General features: G+C 40.2%; 1 protein-coding gene across 3 annotated transcripts in view; it reads right to left on the bottom strand.

Moving 5' to 3' along the window:
* Nucleotides 1–12,379, bottom strand: part of TENM4 (teneurin transmembrane protein 4) — a 1,559,611-nt gene that overhangs the window by 600,846 nt on the left and 946,386 nt on the right. For all 3 annotated transcript variants that reach the window (XM_064409696.1, XM_064409697.1, XM_064409701.1), the window contains exon 7: nucleotides 6,241–6,400. The gene's annotated coding sequence lies outside the window, so the exon portion shown is untranslated. The remainder of the gene's footprint in view (nucleotides 1–6,240; nucleotides 6,401–12,379) is intronic.

The following is a 12,379-nucleotide window of genomic DNA, read 5'->3' as shown; positions in this document are numbered from 1 at the left end:
TCATGTCCTGGCCATGGTGAAATGCCCTCTTTTCTTGGGGTCAGGTGGGCTCTAGTTTCAGCACACATCATGAGGAGGAGGAGGAAACTTCTGTTTTCCTTGTGCCTCTAATTAGGCAGCTTACATAATGTCTTGCTTTTGGCATCAGGGGGCATCAACCACACTGGTGTCAGAAGATGGCATCACTATCATTATCAGTTACTATTTTTTTGTAAACTTATTTTACAGAATTGTGCTGTTTGGTAATTAAAATCAAATTATCAGAAAGAAGGCCTGGAAGATTTAAAGTTAGGTCTTCCTGAGGAAGAAGATCAATCCTACCAGTTTCTGCCTTTTATTTATTTTGGGGGGGGGGGCATTGGTTTGGTTTTATATGTTTTTAAATATTTGTTAACAGTAGTGACAAGAATTTAGGGCTGTTTAATGCTGCTATTCAACATGCTCTGAAGAAAGAAAGGGTTATGGTGTTGCTGTGTCAGGCCCTGCTACTGCTTCACTGCCTGACCTTGGGCGTGTCCTCAATAACTTATCCCTGTCAGGTTATATCACCCATTGCCATTTACACTCAGCCTATTATTTTCTCATTCACCAAATAATCACATTTTTCTCTTTCAAGTCCCTCCTCAAAATTTACTCTTGAAAAACTTTTCAGCAACACTCTCTAGAGTGCTTGTGTTGACATCACAAATCTTGGAGTGACACTGGATTCAGCCCTAAAACCGCATTGCAAGAGGAGTGCTGAACATAATGGACTGCAGTACTTCCTGCAGTGCTTTGAGCTACATGGGAATCATCCTCTTCATGGCATACGTTTAAATCAGCCAGGTGCAAGTCTGCTGTGGTCTGCCTTTTTCTTCTGTCCTAAAATTTCTAGCCTTTGTGGAAAGCAAGAGGTAAGATCTGTGTTTTATTCCAAATCCAGAAATCACAGTAAAAAGGTGCACAGCAAATCAGAACATCATCCTGAAACAGCAGAGCCCTCGACATAAAGGTCTGCATTGCAAAACAGCTGCTGTTCACTGTTTTTTTTCAGACATACATATTAAAAATGAAATATATTTGCATTGGCCTTATTACCTCTGGAATATATTCCACATCAGGAATCTAGACTCTAGACAAAGGCAATTTAGGTCTCCGGAAGGAAAAAGTTTAACTGAGAAATATATATATTGTTAGGAATAGACCTCATCCAAATTCAATGGTAATTGTATAAGCCTTTCAAAAATCATACAGTATGCAAGCTTCCAAAATTTCAGAACAAGAAACATTTCCATTTAAATGCCAAGAAGCAATTTTTCCCCTCTTGTTCAATACTAAATCAGTCACATGAGCAGTTTGCATTTGATTTCAGAAAGGAAATGGAACATCTTCTCTTCCAATTACATATAACTTTTTCGTTTTCTTGTTCTTAGTGCTCTTACAGTTTGCGTTACTTTCCTGTGGTTTTGAAACACTTAGTTGATATACCCATTCGCCTCAGACTTTTGTTTTGTTTTGTTTTGTTTTGTTTTTTTAACTCAAGTGACATTATTAAGAGAAAAATCAGTAAACTCAAGTGGGGAGTAGAATGCTGTTTATTTGAATTCTGGCTGGTGAATTCAAGTTTAACGGGTCAGCACTGTTTGTGTAATTGGCCTTTCTCTGTTAACAGAACTAGACAATAATGCTCCTGGTAAAAAAAGAACAATAGTAATTTAATGGGAAAAAGCAACTTTGCTTAGGAAAATCCTGCTCCTGCTTAAATTCTGAGTGAATTACTGTGGTCACAGAAGTGTGCTGCATACCAATTTGGAGCATATTTTATGAAGATGTACATTCAAAGAATCAGTGTTCATCAGCCTGCCACGTTGTGCCTGTGTCCTGCACCCCAGCAACTTTGCACTTGAGAAAAGGGACTATTGAGCCAGGTTTTCCTGAACACAGTGTTTGGAAGAGTTTGTAAGGAAGCCACATGTGTGGGACAAGAAGGTGAATGACAAGACTAATGCATGAGCCTGATAGACCTTGTGTGCCAGAGAGCAAGGACAGCAAGTCCTGGAGCTGCCACTCCAACTAACACCTGGTGCTCCCAATACCGGCTTGTGTTTCCATGTTGACATTCTCTCCAACAAAACAATAAAAACATATATTGTAAAGTCCCCATTCATCCAGCAAAAAAAGCAACATCTCGTGGTCAAAGACTTCTTGCTGGTCAAGTTCAGCAGCAGTTGGTTTGGTGAGTCCTTTGCCTTAGTGGAGACATCTCCTAAGGAGCTGCACTACTTGACAGCCACTACTAAAGATTTTAATTTTTTTTCTACATCCAAGAAATAATCCAGAGGGAAAACCCATGTATTTTAATCAATGGAAGTGAAACCATTTGCCTTTCAGAGACTATAAAATACACACTCCAGGGTTCAATGCTCTTTTCTACTCCTCCAGAACATTCTTAAGGGGAAATCACTCTTTTCTTGATGAATGTGCAATTCAAATGTGGAAATACGCCATTCTTCATGCTTTCTCCATAGGGTGCAAAATGATTTCTGTAATTAAACCCTTTTTTGCCAACATTTCTTTCCTGATGAGAATTTTTTTTTTTTTTAATAGAAGGGGAAAAGTCATGTACAAGATGGTTTGCAAAATCAGATCTGGAGCATTTGACCTTTAAGCCTCTATTTGAATTAGCTATTTTGTTTAAAAGGTGCATGAGGATGTGGATGAGGGACATGAGTAAGGGCTGCAACTTAAGTTTCCAGTCAGGCACTGCTGACAGAAATGTCTGCGGGAGAAAGAAAAATATGGGTACCACTGCTAATATCAGTGTAGCTATTAAGGATGATATTAGCCCTGAGAACACACAGCCCAGTGCTCAACACACTTTAGCAGCCCCAAGTGTGTGACCAGTGGGGATCATGCTGAAATGTCTGCTACACCATCAGTGCTGCACTGGTTCCCATGGTAGCTAGATCAAAGAAATCCAGCTTCTCTGATACATATCAAGCTGTGAGGGGCAGTGTAGACAAAATTTGAGTCAATTAACAAAAGCACCTGTGTGAGCTTTTGTAGGTCTTGGACCTGAAGTCCACAACATATTGCTTGTCACCACAGCTTGGACTATGTAATATAGAGAGATCAGGAAATGGGACAGAGCTTTTAGCCACCTACACAGTTAAAGGTTGAAACCCCATTCCTGTGTGATAGATGGCAGGGCTGAACCAGAGATGGATCCTGAAGTTCCCACTTTGAGTTATGTCTCTCTGACAAAGCTCTTGAACAAGGTGGTGGAGCAGAAATCACTGGTGCTCTTTATCAAAAGCAGGATTTCCCTTCTCTTTCTCTTCACTCCATGAATTCCTGCAGTTTAAATCCATCTGCACTGACGAGAGAGATGTCTCCACTACTGGTACCATGAGGTTATGTCCATATTGGGGATGGAGAAATGCTGTCACATATTGAATCACAATTATTAAGATTGGAAAAGACCTGTTGACCCAGCACTGTCAAGTCCACCAGTAAACCATGTCCTCAAGTGCCATATCCACAAGCCTTTGGAACACTTCTGAGGATGGTGATTCCCCCACTTCCCTGGGCAGCCTGTTCCCATATCTGATCACTTTTCAGTGAATAATTCTTTCCTAATATCTAATTGAAACCTCCCCTTTCCTCTCATTCTGAAGACTCTTTCCTTTTATTAGCAGATTTCAACAGGGTGCTAAAGGCTGGAGATGGTTATTCTATGATGACTGTGCCTTTTGTAGCATCTCAGTAGATCTTAAGTCTTAAAAGAACAGAACAAAGCATCTACCCACAGTACTGGGTCTTATACCCTTCCTTTCCTCCTTGCAAAGAACCAGTGTCTGTTGCAATACCTGAAAACAAGCCGAGGCATACGATGGAGCTGAGAGTCTGCTCCGACTGCTTACTCAGGAAAAGTTCCCATCAAGTGAATTGGCCATTTGCCTGAGTGAATGTTGCAGGATTCGGCCCATATGCTTCTCAGCTCTTATATTTGCATAGTGCAGAATATGCTTACAGTACAGTGCCAATAAAACAAAACTATATACAGTTAAGCACAGAAAAACCAAGAGCACAGTTAATACCATTTACAAACAGCAGCTGAGCTCTGCAGCTGACATCCAGGCTTATAGACCATGCTCTGATGTGGGTAATATGCACAAGACAATTATTTATAGGCAATTAGGTGGAAGGTCCTGTAAGCATATAGGTCTGTATTCTCCTTTCCCTAAGCCTATTACGTTCTTTTTCCCTGTGTATTGCTTATATTTTAACTCTGTAAATACATCCTTTTTTTTTTCCTTTTTTTTTTTTTTTAAACTAAGGAAAATATTTCAGGAGGCCACTTCCATGGAAGACAATTGCTCTTGAAGTAAGGGTTTTGGGATTGTGTAAACATACTGTATATACCATACGATGGGAACTTCAAATGAGATGCTGGTTTGTTCAGTCTACTGAACTAGAATGAGGTCTCTCTTATCCCCAGAAATTCCAGTGATGTCTTAGGAAGAAGAAAGATCTTCATCAAGAAGGTGTAGATCATGTCAAGAATTGTATAAATAGCTTAGAGGATCAAATTTCACCTTTTCACAGACATATTTTCCTCTCTAAAAATCTAAAGCATGTTTTTTTAAATCCAGAGATAGCATAAAATGTTTCTCAATTCACAGCACATGATAAAACAGCCATGAACAACTGTGATATAATACATCTTCAATACAATTGACAATAAGTATATTAGAAGAAACTCAAAAAAACAATTACCCTGTTACCACACTGTGACTTCACATCCAATTTTGTTCACCTTACTGTACAAAACAGATGGAATAGATGGATTTTATATTTTTAATAATGATGGAATATTCAGGATTTGATATAGAAACCTGGCTACCAAGGTAATAGGTATGTATAAGAACCTATTTAGAATAGCTGTGTGAATAAGAATTGCCATTAAATTACAATGAAATACTGCAGCATATAAAAAAATATAAAATAAAACTTAGAAGGCCAATCTGCAGCCATGTTCAAGCCATAACCTCATCAAGAAAAAGACTTTTTTCCTGATGAAATCTTCTGCTTTAGATGCATGTATGATATTTTTAAATTCTCCATTAAGGCCACATATCTTAACTAACTTTGTGATCACTACAGATTTATGCCAGTGCAATAGCAAAATTGATCATAATAGTCCCACTCATATGCTAGATGCTCTTGGGAAATGAAAAACCAGTTATTTCAATCACAGAGAGTCTTGGTCTTACTAAAGGAACAGATCGGGAGACATCTCTGCCCTTTAGAGAATAATGTCTGAGTTAGCAGAATAAAGCCCCCACTTCCTCAGTACCTTCACTTCTGGCATCTCCTTTTCATGTGTTGAACCAACCATTGACTTCTGAGATGGCAAAGTACCCACATTATTGTATGATAACAGAGAAAATGGTGATCCTGTGGTATTGACACAGTAGATCTGAGTACAATGACTGGTTCTGGTACACATTTCCAATCCTTGTCAATTTTTTAGGACTCAACCCCCCGCCCATCTCACTGAATCCTCACCAGAACTGTAAATAGCATGAATATTTCCTGCCTCCTGCCTGGGCTGCCTCCATCAGCTGACACATCACCACTCACAAGTAGGGAGGGATTGAGCTCTGCTTCCACTTTCTGCACTGTCCTCCAGATAAATTGTGTTAGTTTACTGGCAAAATTTAGATTTTATTATTGTTTGCACTTCAGAGTCAATATGGATATGGAAGAATAAGCTGAAATATATGCCTTTTGCATCCTTAATAACAGTGTGGCCTCTCCATAGCTACGTGACAATTCCCTAACACTTTACTTAACAGCAGCAATTTATCATGTCTGACGTATCACAGTGAAATAGTTCAGTATCCCCAATTTACAAGTGCCTATTTGTACTGCTTATTTCAAGACAGACCAACAGACTGCTAGCTTTCAGCTTGGAAAACCCAGATTCAGCTCCCTGGCATAGCAAAAAAACTGTCTAGGCTTCAGTTTCCTCTATAAAATATAGAGATAAAAAGACTTCCTCGCTTTATCAGATGTGGTGGGGATGAGTGCATTAAAGGCTGCAAGTCCCACCAGCACTCCAACAGCCATAATTATCTCAATTAGATACACGTGGTGCAAGTGCAGTGATATTTAATACATCCCCTATGTGTATAACCCATGAGTCAGGGCTGATACCAACACAAGCCATGCTAAGGAGTTAAAAGTACTGCTCACCTGTATGTTGTCCCCTGGCTTACACTCCATGGAAGTTTGTGTGTCAGAAACCTGCTTCGGCTCCCGGTCACGATGGAGCGTGGCTGCTCAAGTCAGTGGATTTATTTCAGTCGCACACTCCTGGAGGCAGGGGCCCATTGTCTGGGCTGAGACACTCAATCTGGAAGGGAAAGAATAAAAAGGCTCCAGTGTGTAAAGTCATTCATTACAATCTGGAATGAACAAGGAAATCAGTGGGGTTGCTGGAGGTTAAGCAAGGGCAGAGATTGGTCTTTTATCATTGAAATGCCATAGCAAAAAAAATTACATAAAGTAAGGGATGTAATCCCGCACATCTCTACTCGCATCTCTTGCCTTTATTCATTGCAAGGGGTCACAAAGAAACAATCATATACATTTGCAGGACCAGATGTTAAATGCATTTATAACAGAATCTCATAAGCAAGCAACTTCTTTTTCCTTGGACAGAACTCCAATGAAATTTTGATATGACCTTTATATACTTTCAGATAAAATATGATTATTTGGATTGCCATCCTACATAAGTAAATTTTCTACTGTAACTTCAAACTCAGAGGCATGAGAACACGCTTCAGAAGTCAGCAAATATTTTTTAAGATTAGATCTGGTCTTCTTTTAAGAGGAACTTTTGTAGTGAAAGAAAAGTAAAAGGATTGATTACAAAGCTCTCAGTACTGAAGGTGCATTGTATTACTGGAAAGTGTGGAGTGAAAGTTGTTCTGAAAAGCTCCAGCGGCATCTGTGCTTGTTTTGTTGTACTAGTTACCCTTGGCTATGATAACTTTATGTACAGCATCAAAATAATGAGATGTTTTCACAGCTATCCTACAAATTTAAATAAAACTGTGAGCAACACCATTGCTTTCTAAAATGCAGTAATTGACATTACTTTCTGAAACTTTTTATTGTCTCCATTTCAGGACTGCCTGTGTTGCAGTGAGCATCCACAACGCAACAACCAGGCTCCAGATGAATCCAGCAGTGAGGACAACTCAAAGCATGCTTACTGAGCAACAGTTTTTCAAGCAGGAAATTGGGTTCAACCAAGGGTTCCTACCCGCTTTCCTGGTGGGAGTTCCATAACCTCTGGGGCCAGATTTTGTTCATATATCAAATTTGCAAATGACAATCCTCCCAATCAAGGCATTTCACATTTCACTTCCTTTACATTCCCCACCTCACGTGGTAGCTCACTGTGGCGCTGAGGATGCTACAAAGGAAGGATGCTACAAAATTACCATCTAATGGTAAAAAATGCCTAAATAAAACAGGTGGTTGATCCTATAGACTGTTACTCAATTGTGAGTCTAACAAGGACCAGTCCAAAACTTGTGCTAGTGCACCACTACTACTAAACCCCAGAGGTTAAATACCCTGCCCATGGAACTGGGGTTGGAACTAGATGATTTTTAAGGGATCTTAGATCCCTTCCAGTCCAAGCTGTTCTGTGTGTCTATGAATTTTTGCTGTAGCATTTTCATATTTAGTGACTACAGATTTAGAAAATGAGGTTAAGTGGTGGGTTTTAAGATTCAGTAAGCAGTGCATTTAAAACTGGCCTTTCTTCTTATTTGAAATGCCCAGATGTAGACTCTGCAGCCTGTTAGACCTGATTATGCCTGATCCAGCCATTTTCAGAGTGCAGCTGGGTCAGAGGATGGGTTCAAATAATTTTCAGGGTAAGGGACTACAATCTTAATATGCTACTTCATTTACCCTCTTGGGCTGGGGAAAGAAAACATCAGAAAATCTTTCATGAGCCTGTTGGGTGAGATTAGGAAAGGCCACCTGAATGCCTTTAAATGACAATCCACAAAGGACTAATGCAGCTAGCGACAAATCTGCCTCCCTTTCCCTTTCCCTTTCCCTTTCCCTTTCCCTTTCCCTTTCCCTTTCCCTTTCCCTTTCCCTTTCAAATGCGTAGCTATGCCAGTCTGCTGTGAGTCTACTTGAGGCAAAACAGGACTTAAACTCACACCTGCAAAGCAAAATAAGGTGCTTCCCTTACTCTCCCTCTGTGTCTCTCTGCAGGAGTGTCTGACACATGACATCTGTTAATGAGGGTTATAATCCCTCCCATCCATCCTGTAACCCTGTACTAGTAGTTCTTAGACCAAACAGCCTCTTTTCCTAAGGAAATAAGGCTTTTATAGGAGTGCTGTCTGTCCATCTGGCTCTCCATCTGTCAATCCTGTGCCCAGCAATGTATTCTGAACCTGGTGGCTAATTTCACCCCATTCTCTAGAGAGGTAAAAGCTTAAAAGATATAAATATCCTACATATATTATGAAAATCAGTGGTGTGTGAGACAAAGAACAGCTCATGTGAGTGAAAGGCTGTGGTATAAGCTCGTTAGCTAATTGCTTGGCTTGGGCTGCCAGCTGGCCAGTCAGTACAGGCAAACCAGCCAGCTCAGCTACCTGTGAGTGACTTCTTGGATCTTCACAAAATGCACCTGGCAAGCCAGCAAAAGAGAGGAGACCTTTGTAGGGGGAGTAGGTGTGCACAGGGAGAGACAAAAATGGAAAAGAAGACATGCCAAGGGCTGTGGTCAAAGAGAAAATGGTGTTACTGAAGGAGAGAAGAAAAGTTGGAGGGTGTGATTTTGTGGGGAGGAATCTATGATTGAAGATGTTAATAGAGTGACTTGGTTGTTCTTGAAGGATGGGGTTCAACTTAATATCTTGAGTGAGGACTTCCCTTCCCTTTTATCTTCAGAGCTTAAAAACAACCACTGTGCTAAAAGTAAGGGTCCTTATAGTCCTATACCTTGTTTCAGGTGGTGGCAATTAAGGAAAGAGCAAAAAAAGAGGACACTAGCAGAAAACAGCTCATGGAATGAGCCTTATTATTCCCTCTCCACAGTTAATAAACAGAGGCACCAGAAGACAAACTGGATTGCATTTCAAAAGTCCAATTTAAAATGCTCTCAGTGAAGGCATACAGTAAATTTGCTACAGTGTCAAAGCCAAAGCATCCAGTCTCCAAATCTCTGGTGCTGGAATTTCCTGGTGTAGATGGCAGCAGAGTTGCTCTGCTCACCTCTGTGTTCACCTGACAGATGCTGTGTTTGGGTGTGAATTACGACCCTTGCTCTGTCAGTGGAGAATGAAACCCTACTTCTGGCTTGGTTCTACCATCAATTATACAGATCCTACTGCCACTCCTCTTTCAAGTATATTTTGGCATTATTTAGTACCATTTCATTGCCAGAACCCTTGGTTTTCCCCATTCCCCTGCTCCCTTACCCCCTACATTCCTTTCTATGTTTGATGCATGTTCAACCACAGCCTAAGAGACAAAGAACAAACATTCAGAACAGACAGACTCCTAAAAAAATCAGCTGAACTCAGGATTCCTAGTGTCAGATGATAAGGTGCCCGAGCTAACCTACTGATAAAGTACATGGTAAGCAAACCCTGTGATCTACACAGATAGCTTAAGCTTCTGCAGTGCTAATTACTATTACAACCTTAAGCTAATATTTGAGCCTTTCTTTTGAGCAAGGATGTGTAACAATTAGATTACAGGATTTGGAGCATTACAAAGAGATAAAAGCAGCAGTTTCGTCATGGTATGTGGTATTTTGTTTACATAGCGATAATAGCAATGATGATAATAATAATTTAATAACAGCTATTCTATTTAGGTCCAAATTCTGATTTCAGGTGCATCAGACCTGCAATAGAATTATCCTGAATTGGATTGAGGCATGCAGATCTCTAGTCAAAGACCATTTTGAAGTGAATTGCTCTGAGGAGCCCAGCATGGTGTATGATGAGTTCTAGCTACTCATGGCTGTAAATAGTGAGCCAATATTTCCAAAGAAGGGCCTGGGATTGAATATTTCTCTTCACTTCTGCCCTGAGCATCGCTGAGAACTCTGATGGTGTGTATTGCACCCTGATCCTGATGACAGCTCCAGCAATGAAAGGGACCTCTGTTTTTTTGGTCTTTGCCACCCTTATGGCTTCCTGTCTTACCACTGCACAAGAATATGCATATATAAAAACACAATATGCTTGAATACAGTGGTAATGCATAGGGAAAAACCAAACAACAGAGAAACAACAGTTTACTCTAGCTGTGTGCCAGATTTAATACATGTTATGTTTTAATGTGCCTGGGACATCATCTTTAGAACTTTCTACAGTGTACTAAAAAGAAAAGGCATTATTTTCTGCATAATATTTGGGCATGTTTTTCTATGTCTCACTGTTTTGGGTTTTTTTTTTTTATTTCTTCTCCTGGGCACCCAAGGGGAAAAAAATCACCCCATGTCCATGACAACAGACAGCTTTTCTGATGAACCATAAAATTCCTTGCTTCAGAGATAAGTCAGCTCATACAAATGAGCATTTGGCCCCTGAAATTATGTTGCTGCTGAGATCATAGAAAATACATGAGAAAAAAACCCTTTGCCAAAAATTGAAATCAAGATTTTCCTCTTCTTTGGAGACTAAATCAAACTTCCTAACTATGACAGTTTTTCAAGTATTTGCCACCATTTCCTGTAAGACAGAATCAGTCACACAAAGCAAAGCTAATTTGTATATCCACTCAGGAATATTAAAAATGCTATTATAGTATTAAAAAATAAACCTGTCTCCTAGCAGTGGATTTAAAGAAATTCTCAGCAGCAGAAAATCTGGTCCCAGAGTCACAAGCAGCAAACAAGCAAGGCAATTAACTGAAAAAAGACAGGAGCATGTTTTAGCAAGCCCTCATTCCACTTTTAGTCTATCATAAGTCTATAGGAAACCTAAAAGCAGGCGAGGTAGCCAGATAGGATATTTTTCCTTACCCATAGGCACCAGGGTCTTTTCAGAGAGCTGCATCTCGCAGACAGTCAATACTTGCTTGAAAACTTGAAAAACAGGTTTTAAGCAAAAACTCTTCTGAGAATTAGATCCAGACTGAAGAGGCTGAAAGCATCACTCGAACCAGCCAGTTTAATTTATTCAAAGAAAAGCCACATAGCTCAAGGACAGGTAAGTAGGTAAATAAGCCATTGTCAGCCCCTTCTTGGCAAAGAAAGGTACCATGAAAAGTCTACATTAAAGGAGAGCTCTGCATGGGAAATGAAGGAGCCTCAGGTACAGACATTTGATTTATTTTTTTCAGAGTGTGGCACAGGGGAGCGTGCACTGGCTCAACCTGTTGTAATCTAACATGTGGGTTGCCAGTTGTTGCGATGATATTGCAGCAGCCTCTTCATTAAAGGCGCTGTGTCTTTAGCAGCAATTATTCATTTTCTACTTCTGAAATCAAGACATTGTCACTGCTGCTGTTGCTCTCTGTTGCACTTCCTGCTTTACCACCTTTTTTTTCTTCTTTCTTTCTCATAGAGAGCAGGAAGGAATGCAGAGAAGGATGGATAGGTACTATATGTTTCTTATTTTCTCAGCTGACAATCCTTTCGCTACTTCATTTCACTTTAATAGGATCTTCTTGTTACCCACCTACTGTATCTCAGCAGGGAAAATCCCGGCATCAAAAGGTTGAAAGCTGAGGAAAAACTTGTCTCCCTGCAGCGCTAGATGAGGTGAGGATGAGACAAAGTCATCTGGTTGCTTTGCAAACAGTATTAAGGCAGTTCAAGGAAGTATATGTAAAGGACATTATCTTCCCCATGAATTAATCTCCAGCAGGCTTTTGCATTTTCCAAAGGCAAAGAAGATGAGGGAAGAGTCACATGTATCTTAGAAGTGTAAAACTGTAAAGGAGAAGTGGTCAAATTATTTCTTCCATATGAGATATCAGTGCATTTTTGTTCATCTTGTGTAGGGGTGTGCATGTGTTTGTCCAAAAAGGGATCCTGTGAGAGAAAGATGAGTGACAAACAAGAGTGGAAACTCTGTCTGGGCAGCCCTCGGCTGTGTGCAGGGATCTGAGTGTGCATCTGTGTGGGGATTCACTTGTAGGGCAGCACTGGGACCATCTGCACAAGCCCAAGACAAGTTCCTCTGTCTATCTAGTGATGAGTTCCTTCCTCTATCTAGTGATGAGTTTCAGGAAAAACAGCCTGGTTTAAAATAGCCTCTGGAATATAATATAAAAGCCTTACACTTGAAACCAAAACTGCTCTGGGAGCCCTAGCTGCACCTCTATTTCCCAG

This window comes from Passer domesticus, chromosome 2, assembly GCF_036417665.1.
Source record: "Passer domesticus isolate bPasDom1 chromosome 2, bPasDom1.hap1, whole genome shotgun sequence".
NCBI lineage: Eukaryota > Metazoa > Chordata > Aves > Passeriformes > Passeridae > Passer > Passer domesticus.
This window is presented reverse-complemented; position numbering and strand designations above follow the sequence as displayed.